This window comes from Acartia tonsa, chromosome 13, assembly GCF_053477335.1.
Source record: "Acartia tonsa isolate MP-2025a chromosome 13, ASM5347733v1, whole genome shotgun sequence".
In the NCBI taxonomy this organism is placed as follows: Eukaryota; Metazoa; Arthropoda; class Copepoda; order Calanoida; family Acartiidae; genus Acartia; species Acartia tonsa.
The window spans coordinates 17,562,411-17,575,291 of NC_137272.1; the positions used below are offsets into that span (position 1 = coordinate 17,562,411).

Here is a 12,881-nt window from a genome sequence, read left to right on the forward strand (position 1 = left end):
AATTTGATGCTGTAAAAATGCATTTATCGGAAATGAATTATGCAAATGGTTCAGTTCTCAAATATTCAAAATTATAATTTTCAATAATTTCAAACTTTATCCCAACTATTTAAGAAGCAGGACTCGGTATCTACAGTCGCAATTTCATGAAGAGGTGTAGCGGAACAAAAACTAAATTATCTACAACTGGACATTAATGAAAATTTTAGCGGCTGGCTGCTAATCCCTGCTATAGCTATTATATTCGTACACTATTTGATGACCCGCAACAAAAATCAGAAAAAATTTAGCAGTTTATTTAAAAAAATGCGGCTGGTAAATCCTGTATAAAGTTCATTATAGGGTAAAGAATTATATTTCCAGGATTTTCAAATGGTAGATTTTTTGAAATGCCTTTTGTAATTTTTTCCTCAATAAAACTGGAAGGCAAAATTTTACTTTCAAGAATTAAGAAAAGATTGATTTATCTTCGATTGTCCTATACCATGTATAATTTTGTTTTTAAAATAAGGGATTTCATTTGTTTTGAGAGATGGATAATCTAATTTTGGGGGTGCCTACAGCTCCTCAAAGTTTGCTCAAACCCCTCCCCCTTTGCACGTCCCTGACTATGTATGAGTGAAAAAATAATATATTTGATACAGCTTGACATAAACAAAACCTTTGATATGATAGATATTTAATACATATGCCAATCATTCTAAAAAGGCCGAAAACGACCATATACGTGTAGATGTAAATTTAATTTAACGTAATTAATATTTTTTTAAATATTATTATTATCTCCTGTATTAGCAACCGGTTCTCAGTCTTACAAAAAAAGCATGTATAGCATCGTATTTTGAACAATTTTCCACGAATACTAAAATGAAAATCATGATTAATAATAGTTTTGTTAACCGTGCCTTTGACCCTTCGGGTTTTAATATGTTAATCTGCGGAAAGCTGTTTATAATACGATGCGATAAATAACTATTAATGAATCATAACTTAAATGTTTTACTTTCAGAACACAATGATTGTATTATGTAAAATGTAGCATTGGTGAATTCATCTATACTGTGCTCAATTCAAATTAGGTAAGTTTATTTTTAACACGCATAAATCTTTCATAAAAGTAACAACATGTCTGTCTGTCTATTTGTATCTAAGGATCTCGCTACAGTTTAGTCTCTCAGAGGTCCTAGGAGGTTTAAAGCTATTTTTGAGGTGGGCCATGTAGTATATGTATCCAGTAAAGTAATGACTTTACAGTTAAATATCCATATTAATTGATGTTTATCTGAGACGAATGTTTAAAAGATTAAGAGTCATTTTTTTGGGGCACGGGGGTGTTTTTCCCACTTCCCTTGGACGTATTGTTTATTATAGATCTGGCTTTACAAGTTGATGAAAAAAGAGTGTTTATATATGAACCTGGACTTTAGGGACTTTTATTGAATTTTGATTGGTTTGTTCATTAAGTTGAATGTCCAAGTGTTTCAACGGGAAGTTTTAATGTATAGAAGGGGAAATTTTGTGCATCATATTGGGGATGTACTTCAATTTATTGTCTTATACCTTTATATTCCTGAGCTAAATTGGTATTTATTTTATTATGAGCCGAGCAGAAAACTAACGAACTGCTTTAGAAATAAAATAATTGGATTAATAGATTTCTTTTCTCACTCAATCAAAACAAAAATTAAATAAAAAATCTTCAAAGTAATGAATCAAATTTCTTTTTTTATGAAAGACTAATTGTATGGTTTATAGATTTATAATGCTTATAAAATAGTTTAAAAATTTGCATTAATAATAATGAAACGAGGATGACAACATCCATAAAAGCAATGCTCTAAAATTTAAGACGGTAGGACAAACGACCATTATCATTTGTAGAGTGTCAGAACTTTATAGGCAGGATATTGATTCATAATGTTTAAGGACAATATGAAACGTAGAAAGTAAAAATAATAATTTTGAGATTAAACCCATTGATTTATAGTAGGAAATAATATTTTTATTTGTCAATCTTTCTTTTTAAAAGCGAAGCTTTTCTATAATTAGGGTCGGTCCGTCCGTCCGTCCGTACGTCCGTACGTCCGTCCGTCCGTACGTCCGTAACGGATAGCTTTTTTCGTTAATTTAGACATGTTAGAATTGTCCTATCGATTTCAAATTTTGCATGGTGATTCCTTTAGTAGTAAGGTACGATTTAGAAAGCGTAGCAACTCTATAATCATTGCCAGAATGTCCGTACGTCCATAACTGGAATCGCACTTTTCAAAGTGATACAAAATCGGGACAGATTGGGTTGTGTCTACTTTTCTAAATTACAAAGCACCAATTGGTTTATTTAAAAAAGGTAAAAAGATAATAGCAATTAACATAGATTAGGTAAATGGGCTGATTATTACACTTATCCAAAGTTTTATAATAACGTTTTTTTATTCATTGGCTTAATAACTTTGGTGAATTTTAATTGGTTGATTCATAAAGTAGAGTGTTCAAAAGTTTTAACATCTATAATCTACCGAAGAGGTTATATTTTGTGTATCATCAGTTGGGATGTACATCAATCTATCTGCCATTGTCTTATCCCTATAAATCCATGCTATGAAGTATATATGATGAACATTTATGATAAATGCACTGTATAATTGCACTTTCCACAACTTAGAAGGTATTCACACAATCTAACAAATTTATATAAGTCCTACAATAGGGCGGCATTGTTTTATAAACAGCTTTCCGCGGATATAAAAATGTACAATTATAAGATAAAAACCAGTCTTTTTACCTCCGAGATGCCGAAGGCACGGGCTAAAAAAATTATTGTACATTTTTAAATTTATAGAAAACTGGACATAATCCGATGCTATAATAATATTTCAGTATGTGTGAGAACCGTATCTAATCCACCGGATATTAATCGGTTTCGAAACGATACTGGAAAAGTCATTTTTTCAACTAAATAAATAAATAATCAATTTGCTATTTAAATAAGTTTGTTAGGACGTATTTGAACCGGCAAAGAAAGCATATAATCATGATCAAGTTATCCAAAGCAAGAAATCTGGAGATACGGAAAGTGTGTCATAAAAATACGTCTAAATCCATCGCTTTTTTAGAGGTTTCCTCACCCACATCTCCAATCATCCTTCCTTTTTAGAATATTTATATGACGTCACATATGATACTTTCCGTAAATCCAAGAAATTTTTTCGATTTGAATTGAATTATATCTAATTATATTTTACTACCCCTTTGAATATAAAGCCCCTAGATGCCAGGGCGTAACCTCTAGTTGATTTTATGAGTAAAGTGACTAAAAACATGATTATTGAATGATTATTTTGTTGTATCTCTGAACAAAATCTGACTTAATTAGGCTCATAGTTTAATGGTCTAACGCCCTTTTAACAACCAACCCCTTGTAAAGAATTACGACCTTTGTCTGGAAGTCTTACGGCATTCTCCCTACGCTTACTGTATATGTCGTGCACCTGACATAGCCGAGGTTGGAAGCTTTTTAACTTATTTAGTTATGAGGTGGTTTTAGGGCCGAGATTCGAACCTATCACCTTAACGATAACGAGTGGATGCGCTCCGTGTTACGGGATTGGAATATAAAGTTAGGAATCTACAAAATCTTAAAAAGGGATCAAGATAATTTTAAGTTGGCGACCATGTTCATTAAAATATATCCCTTATTAACTTTCTTTCCTGGTTTCTCCATGGAGGAGGAATGGGGTCATTTGGTTGTATGAAACTCTAGTCCCCAAAGTTTTTCATTTACGTTTTTCATTCATAAGCTTAACAACTTTGGAGACTTTTATTGGATTTTGATTGGTTCGTTTATTAGGTCGAGTGTCCTAAAGCGTTTCAACAACTAATTGTAATCTTCAGAAGGGGTAATTTTGTGTAACATCATTGGCCATTGTCTTATCCCTTTAGATCCCTGTGGTTTCTCTAACTCTAAATCTTTGCAAGTTCTTGGGTTATCAGCAGCATAATAAACACACAACAAATAATGGTCGAAAAGTGAGGATTTTCTACTTTTATCATATTGCTGTAGGAATCGCCTTATGTTGAAGGAATTAGGGGGGGGGGGCACCATTACTTCTGCAAAAATGTATTAAATGAAAATAAGATAATGGACAATGAATAGATATAATACAAAATTGAACCCGATGTAGATTAGAATTTAATGGTTGAAAGGTTTGGACACAACAAGTTTGGACGACAAGGTTTTTTAAATATTATTTCCTGTATCGCTTCAAAACCGATTAATATCCTGTGGAATAGAACCGGTTCTTAGCCATACTGAAATATTATGTCTAGCATCGTATTATATCCAATTTTCTTTCTAAAAATGTATAATCATAAGATTTTAAAAAGTTTTAACCAGCATCTCGGGGCTAAAAAGATTGTTTTAAATTATATAATTTTACATTTTATATACGCGGAAAGCTGTTTATAATACGGTGCGAGAAATACAAGATTAAATTGTATGCAAGCTGTAGAGGGGATATGGTAATTTGGTTGAGTTTGCTTTTTTCATAAAAATATGCTAAAATGCGGCAGTAATGTAACACTTGGGGCATTATATGCATTAAAAAGAGTAATATTTCATATTTATAAAGCCCTAGGAAGGGCGAGGTCAAAATATAACTTTTTGGTCCGTAAAGCTACTCTATAATTAACTAGTGGCTGCGCATCTGGAGGAGGCACTATTTAAGAAGGGGAAGCGATATAAATAATGAAAAAGGCATAAAATCATTTCAAGACTTAAATATGAATAATTAAATAGCCAATGGAGAATTAAGTCGGTTGAGTAGTTTTGAAATATTAAGCTTTAGATAAAAAATCTTACTACTTTATATATAACTAGCTGCTTCAACCATAGCATCTAGGTACTGTTTAGTGTAAGAAAGAGGCAGACAATAGATGCTGTGAGTATTGGTTTTAAAAATATGACGTAACAAAAAAAATTAGCCAATGAGAGGCCGTTATTGACCAATGGCGGCATGCGTAGTGGCACTCATTGGCTAATTTTATTTGTTACGTCATATTTTTTAAACCAATACTCACAGCATCAGACAATAGCCTAAATCAGCTTAAATCTAAAACTGAAATAGCATAAAACCATCCCAGGACCTATGTGAAGCTTCCCTAATAAGGAGGAATTATATGAAATAAGTGAGTTTTTTTCTAAGAGTAAGAAACCTTGATTTTTGAGTCTTTATAAGTTGGCAAACTCAGTGTGGGGTTGACAGGGATCATAAGGGATAAGACAATGGACAATAAATTATGATGATGAACAAAATTACTACGTTTGAAAGTTATTAAAAGTACCTTACGATTTTGAAAACCTGGTTATAAAACTTTGGATACCAGTAAAATTTCCCCTTTCTTCCTGGAGGTTGCAAAATCTATAATTCTAGAAGATTCAAATGCTTTTAGTCGTATTCATAAGACATCATTGTTATAAAATGTATTTTAAATAAAAGTATCAGGTTGTCTGTACCAGAGGATCTCGCTAACTGCTAAATTGATAAGGCTCTCCTTTATAGGAAGGTGTATAACTATATTTTTTGGGTGGGAAGGGTACCTTTACACCCCCAAGAAAAATACTTTTTTTATTTAATTTAAATATAGATATAAATTGGATGTTCGACTTTCTTCCCCCAATCCTGAGGTTGGGCACTAGATTGAACGCCCCACCATCCACCAACCAATAAAGGTGCGACAAGGGGCCCGACTGTAAAGGGTTAATATATTTTAATTCTTTAAAATGATATTTTTCATTGTAATATATTTGAAAGTAATATAATGCACTTATGTCTGTCTATCTAAATAAAAGTTTTTCTGGTCATGCTTGTATATTTATATTTAGCATAACTAGTGCTATGAACAGGGCTTTGTCAGATTAGGGGGTGTGACTTCTCCCTTTAGCCTAAATCAAAGGGGGTGTAATACAGACAACACCAGGGGCGAACTTTTAATATTAGTACCATTGTAAACATAAAAAAGAAATAATATTATGTTCTATAGGTAAAATGCAAAAAAATACCACTATAAAACTTTTAATCAACTATAAATATTTAAGTAAAATTAGATACACCATCTATAATCTTTTGATTAAATGCAAAAATCTTTTATTAAGGAACTAGAGCCTCATTAATATTTAAATACAAAGCAACCCAATATTTATTGCAAAGTTCCATATTCATTAAATGTCTGTTAATATTGTTAGTTTTTTCATTATATGATATAAATTTGAAACATTCTTTTTAACCCTTAACAGTCGGGCCCCTTGCCGCACCTTAATCAGTCGGGGGGGGGGGGGGGCGTTCAACGCCCCCCCTCATTATCTCAGTTCCTATTAGAGCTAGAGGGCTAAAATTTGTGCAAGTCCCCTGTGTTATGGTGAATTTCCGACTTTAAGTAAGTCAAGGTCAATTTCCGCTTCCTTCACCCTTTTATTTAACAACCTTTGTTTTTAGGTCCTTTTTTACTTAAAAATTTCAAATGGCTGTAATTTTTTATTTTTAAAGCTAGAAGAAAATTTTTTTTTGCAGAAAATGTTTATTTTATTTAGATTTTATATTTGAAATATCAAAACATAAGTTTCAGCGGCCGCAGCTGTACTTGGCAACTGCCAGCCGCCGCAGTCGGCGGTCGGCGGTCGGCGGGAAAACGGCGGCGGATCTTTATGAAATTTTAATACATTATGTAGACATGTAAGAAAAGCTTAAGTTTTAAATTTGAAGTCTCTAAGTCAAAAATTGCGGCTACAGGAGCATTTTAAAGATTTCTGGAGACCTGGAGGATCAGGACCTGCAGGATCATACCTGGAACCTGAAATTGACTTGAACACCTGTATTTAATATGAGGATGTACTACTAGAGGATATTTTAGTATTTTGGTAAGATAAAATGCTTTGTTTAAATCAAAAACAAATTTTTGTTCTTTACCTGGATGACCCTGCCAGGTTTGCTGGCATCCTGTGCCCGCCAGGATGGAGATATTCAAAAAATTTCAACTCTTAGTTATGTGTCATACCCATACTTAAAAAGTCAAGCAGTTTGGGCTCTTTATCTTTCACACACAGAAAATTTGGCATATGGGTGTATCACTTCATTCATTTAAAATCATAAAAAAATTATCCACAACTGTTTTTACCCATGAAATGCTTGGGTAAGCATTTTAAGTGGTATCAATGAAATCCTTTAAATTAAACTAGGTATTAACACTTTTTCTTTTGAAAATGCAAGCAATTCATAAATATGGATGGGTTGTTTTGTGAAATGATATTCTTTATATGTTTAAAGAATAAGGCTGATTATAAATGCACAAAATATCAAAGATGGGAAATCAAAGTTTAGATAATATCATTCAATATACATAGATGTTTTAGATTTTTTTCATCTTTTTTTCTGCCTCTATATCAATTCAGGTATACAAGGATGGAATAATGAATGGTAATTCAAAATTTAACTTTAGAAAGCTAAATTATTAAATTAGATAATAATTGCTAAGAAGAAAAAACTGCTAAAGAGAAAGTTGTATAAGAAGCTACAATTCAAATTAGATTAGATGTAGGTATGTAAATTCCAGATTTCGATATTATGAACTTGCAGGATATTTAGGGAAATATTCATTCATTCTTAGAAATGGTTTATATATCCATCTGTTTTTGCATTTCTTAAATTTGTTAGTTTCTCTGAGATGAATATCTAATCTTTTATTTTCTTGTTGTTGTTGACAGATTTATAAGTTCTAAAAGTTAGAGTTTGACTCAGGAATATGGGAATAGGAAAAATGTTGTTTAAATTAAACATTTTCAAATAGCCTTGGTTTCAGATACTGCAATTAAAAAAGCATATTTATTAACCCTTAACATTCGGGCTCCTTGCCGCACCATAATCGGTTGGGGGGGGGGGGGGGGGGGGAAGTGAAAAAAAGGCAATTAACTGCACATTTTTATAATCTAGAAAAATTTCTACCAACATGGGCTGTGATAAAAAAATAGGTAAAAAAGCTGTTTTTTAAGCAAACAAGATTACGTTTTGCCTTTTCTTTCAAGATATTATGAATGAGATTTAGTTAAGGTTTGTTAATAAGTTGAGTCATATTTTCATGCACAGTCCCTTTAGGATGCACATTTAATTTTATTACGAATTGTCTAACAGTGAGTTTAACTGACCATAAGACAATAATGCATATTGTACATTTATTACCTAGAATATATAATTCTGTGCTGCTTGCCTTTGCTATTATTCAACTTTTTTGTTATACATGTAATATTGTGGATTCAGTTTTTATATTTTTTTTAATAATACCTCACTGTAGTTGAGGGAAACCGCTAAATTCTACACTTAAAAATTCCTTGAGCCCTGAATTTGGTTTGATTTTGTGAATGGATGATGGCATGCATCTAGAATCCAGAAATTAAATCACCATTAGTGTCAGAGAACCAAAGGAATAATTCATTTGATAATTAGTTGATATACAACCCAAATAATGATAGACAAAATTATCCCTTTAGTAGATAAAAACTATTGGACATTGCTATTCTGGAACCAACCATTAAAGTGTTTAATTAAACGAAAAAGATAACATTAGTGTAAACGATGGGTACCAGTGTAATTTACAGTCCAATGTCCCCTCCCCTCTATGCTTAATGTTGGTGTTCATACAAACCAAAGTTGTTTTGGGTAAAATATTTTGGCTTTTGAAACTCTTGGTTATTTTGAATTTAATCGTTATGTCAAGGTATTAATTTTTTTAAATTATACATAAAATACAGTGTCTTTAATATGTCTGTCTAAGTGTCGGACCGATTTTGTTTTACCCTTCCAAATCTTATTGAAAGGGGGGATGCATCTCCATCACAAATTAGAAGCTAGGACGAATCCAAATTAAGTTAAAACATGATTTTCATTGTTTTGAACTTAATGTGCTTAATTATGTTATGTAATGTAAAATAAAATAGTTAGCACTCTTATTTTCTCGTATTCATTCGAATCCGGTGAATAGGAACCGGTTCACATCCATACGAAAAAACTATGTCTAGCATCTTATTATATCCAGCTTTCTACGAATATAAAAAGTTTTTTTTGCCCGTGCCTTCGGCACCTCGGGGCTAAAAAACTGGTTTAAATCTTATAATTGTACATTCTATATCCGCGGAAAGCTGTTTATAATACGATGCGAGAAATAGCTATTCTTTTTATGTTGGTTGTGGATCTTGAATTAATAACGTACAGAAAAACTAACATATCCAACATAATAGCTTCGTTATTCTTTTAAACTCCTGAGAAAACAATTGGTAAATTTAAGGGATCTAAAGGAATAAGATAATGGACTATAAATTTATGTACATCCCCGATGATGATACACAAAATTACCCCTTCTATAGATTAAAATTAGTGGCTGAAACACTCAACTAAATAAACTAACCAATCAAAATGTATTAAAGTCTCCAAAGTTGTTAATCCAACGAATAAGAAATGTTATCATAAAACTTTGGGGACTAGTGTAATAAACAGTTTATTGTCCCCTCTCTTTATCTGGGTAAATTCACTTTTCAAATTGATTTACTTCAATAGAAAGTTGTTGAATAAGATTACATTTTCAAAACAAACAAATATTTCTTTTTCTCAGATAGTTTTTTTGGTTATTTAGCACAAAATGTCCGTTGAGTACTGTTGCCTCTCCCCACATTATTTTTTGTATTTTTGCAACTTTTGTTATTTTTTACCTAAGCCTGCGGGACTTCCCATTCCCCAACAAAAAACCTAACCCAATTTGTTCTCAAGTAATAAAAATACTCGGAAAAGTCCCCACCCTTCCCACCCATATTTTTCTTTTATTTCAAATAAAGGGGGGGGGGGAAGGGTTAATAGTGCTCAATAATGTACTTTGTATGAGAGCTACATTTTTCTTTATCAAGAATTGAAATATAAGTACAAATAAATGTATACTTATAAAAACGAAGAATTTTTCTAAATTTAGGGTAACACTTTATTAGAGTACATGAAAATCTGGTGCAACATCCAAGTACTAACATATCGAGTATAGTTTTCAAACGCCTTACTTAAGTCAGTGTGTTTTAAATTACTAATAAAGAGATTTAATAGCGAGAAAATGCACAATCACTATCCAATTTGGAATTTAAAATCACATTTTTTACATAAAAAAAACCATTGAATAAAAAGAATACAATTGAATTTAGGATTCCTTAAAAGCAAATCTTTTCCATAATATAATAAAACCAAAAACTGGTAATTTTAGTATTTATAACTTTGTAATATATAACACTTTCTAGAACTTAATTTGTCATTAATTTTTGTACAATTCATAGATACAATATAAGAACAGACATTTAATTGAGATGCTTCTAAAATGTATTTTTTGAAGCTTAACAAAGTGACTCAAAAGATCAGTTGTGTGACGTCATAAAAAATATCTTTTTTACGGTTTCCTTTTCCATTTCTATTCTCAACCCTAATTGTTATGACGTCACACTGCTGATATTTTGGGACACTTTGTAAATCTTCTATTTTTTCATTCAACTGACTTTTCTTTATTATACTGCATGTTTTAGTCGCAACTATATTTATTACCAGTAATTGTCCATCATTCATGCTATTTTCTCGGCTGCTATTTAAGATGTATGTTTGATTTTTCTATTAATGACCATACATAAAGGGGTACATGCTCTATAAGTCACTTTGTTTGTCTGTCATTCTGTAATAACATTTATAGTGGCTAATAAAAAATGACGTCATACAGCACAAATAATTAATGATAGGCCAGTAAACATTTTAATTGGCTAATGGTAAAATGTATACTGGCCTACCATTGGTTAATTGTATTATATGAATTCATTTTTATTAAGCTGCTGCAGATATTTTTACTTTATATCTTTGTGAGATAGGCTTTTGTAGTTTCCTTTTAAATATTCGCCAGAAACTAACTTTGTAAGTCAATTTGTATTTTGTTCAGTTTTCTAACAAAAAAGAATAAATTTTTTGTACTTTTAGCTTCGCTACTCTGGTTCTTATCATCCTTGTTAATGTCCAATGCAACACCCACCCCTTGTATACGCGCCTGTATATTCAATCAAATGCATTCTAAAAAGACTTTTTATATGAATCCTATTTGTTTTATTTGGATATATGCCATTGCCCAATCCCTCCACTTACATGGATAGTTACCCTAAAAAGTAAAATAATCCTTATAAAAGTATTAGGATCTGTGTCTGGCTGTGTGTGAACCAAAGAAACTCGTCAACTGCTGATCTAATATGGTTCTCCTTTACAGTGTAGCTTCTTATAGGTACTGATAGATTTATTACTATTTTTGAAAGGATACCACCAACCTCTTGAGAGAAATTGTCAATAAAAATTTGTAATTTAAAGTGTAGGAGGGGTGACTTCAGCCACTCCTACTCCTAAAGGCCTGCCTCTAGGGGCGTGTCCGCTATAATTATATAAAGTACTGTAATGTCTGTCTTACTCTATGTAAGTGAAATATGTCATTAGCCAATGGACCATTGGTTTCTGTTTTTCTAGCAGATAGCTCTCTACAATCCGACACCATGGAAACTGTCCCAATTTTGTATAACTTTTGCGGAACATGTTCCAGTTACGTCATATTTTTCTTTCCCGAAAAAGAGAAGGGGGAAAGAAAAAAAAGGGAAGGGGGGAAGAAAAAAGAGATGGGAGAAAAGGGGGTTTTCCCCATCTCTTTTGAAGAGATTTTCTTCCCCCCTTCCCTTTTTCGGGAAAGAAAAATATGACGTAACTGGAACATGTTCCGCAAAAGTTATACAAAATTGGGACAGTTTCCATGGTGTCATTTTTAGAATATCTATCCTTTCCCCCCAATCCATTCCCATCAAAAGAAAACAATTTATAAGGGAAAAACATATTTTTTTCCATTGCAATAATAAAAATAGAAATAATTGTACACGGAAAAAAAAAGAATTATCAATTGGGAAGAAAATAAAATGCGAGCTTTTTGTTTTGTACGGGGAAAATGAGGAGCTTCAAACTCTTCACGGGGGTACTCCAATGTATTTTTATTTAATCGGAGGGGAGTAAAATGTTGGGTTTCAAAGTTTAACTTCCCTTTTACCTTCCTACCTGGTTTGTTGTCCGTAGAGAAGCTTTGATTTGATCATCTTCTAAAGCTTACTTTACATTTATACCTAGTATTACTAATATCTATCGTTCAACGCCCCCCCCCCCTGACCGTTAATGGTTATATAAACATTACATTCATTATTATATATAAGTAATATTAATGTCTTTAACATTTAATAAGATTTTAATTTTCAGGTTGAAAACCAAGGAGGCAGAAAGGAAATAGAAAAAGAAGAGACATACAGAAAATAAAGAGTGGTATTTTCTTATCATCAAAGATTAAGGCATGGGTCCAAAAAAATGATATCTTTATATCCTTTACGTTACAACAATCAAGCAAAAATATATATTTTTTAAAACAGCTGAATTAAGTTGAATTAAGATAGAAGCCTAATAGTTCACGCTTGGTTTTTTATTAAATGAATAAGTTAGGGTACAATGTTTGGCACTTTCGATATAAGTAAATGATAATAACAAAGCCACAGAATACGATAATACCTTCAGAAAAATCGATGAAAATAGTTTTCATACTAAATTTTGGTTTTTTATATTTTTTCTAAAATGTCATGACAGAAGATGCAAAATGTCGTCTTAGTTTTTTGAAAGGATTAATCTTCTCTGAAATCTAAATTATCAAAATATTTTCTTTGGTAAATGATTATACGATTTATGTCAAACATTTTATCAGAAAGAAATATTTAAAATTGTGAAGTAGAAACCTGAATAATTTTTCTTGTGGAA

The 12,881-nt window shown here is 31.7% G+C and overlaps 1 long non-coding RNA gene across 1 annotated transcript; it reads left to right on the forward strand.

Moving 5' to 3' along the window:
• Positions 1–1,007: 1,007 nt before the first annotated feature.
• LOC145303745 (uncharacterized) lies at positions 1,008–12,425 on the forward strand. The gene is made up of 2 exons (XR_013873803.1): positions 1,008–1,079; positions 12,336–12,425. It is a non-coding gene; the product is annotated as an uncharacterized LOC145303745 (long non-coding RNA).
• Positions 12,426–12,881: the final 456 nt, after the last annotated feature.